At 39.9% G+C, this 243-nt stretch overlaps 1 protein-coding gene across 1 annotated transcript in view; it reads right to left on the bottom strand.

Moving 5' to 3' along the window:
• The window catches only part of NONO (non-POU domain containing octamer binding), a 14,811-nt gene that overhangs the window by 13,912 nt on the left and 656 nt on the right, over positions 1–243 (bottom strand). The window lies entirely within an intron of this gene.

The raw sequence follows: 243 nt of genomic DNA, 5'->3' as shown, positions 1-243 counted from the left end.
TCAACTTCGGCTGAAGTGCCTCCCAAATCCTCTCTAATCTCAACTTCTCCGTTAAGAACACAAAGAAAGGTTTCAGGGGACAACAAGTTTCCCCAAGGGGAAAATACCCAGTAGAAAATCCACAAAATTAATTTTCATTTTAAAAAGTGATGCTGTAAATGGGTCGAGTAGCTAGGCAACAAGACTTAAAAAAGAAGAAAAGGAAAAAAAAAAAAAACCTGACTAGGAGAGGCGCGGGGTCTG

Source organism: Crocuta crocuta, unplaced genomic scaffold, assembly GCF_008692635.1.
Source record: "Crocuta crocuta isolate KB4526 unplaced genomic scaffold, BGI_CrCroc_1.0 scaffold440, whole genome shotgun sequence".
Taxonomy (NCBI): domain Eukaryota; kingdom Metazoa; phylum Chordata; class Mammalia; order Carnivora; family Hyaenidae; genus Crocuta; species Crocuta crocuta.
Note: the sequence above shows the minus strand (reverse complement) of the source record. Positions and strands in the feature narration are given on the sequence as shown.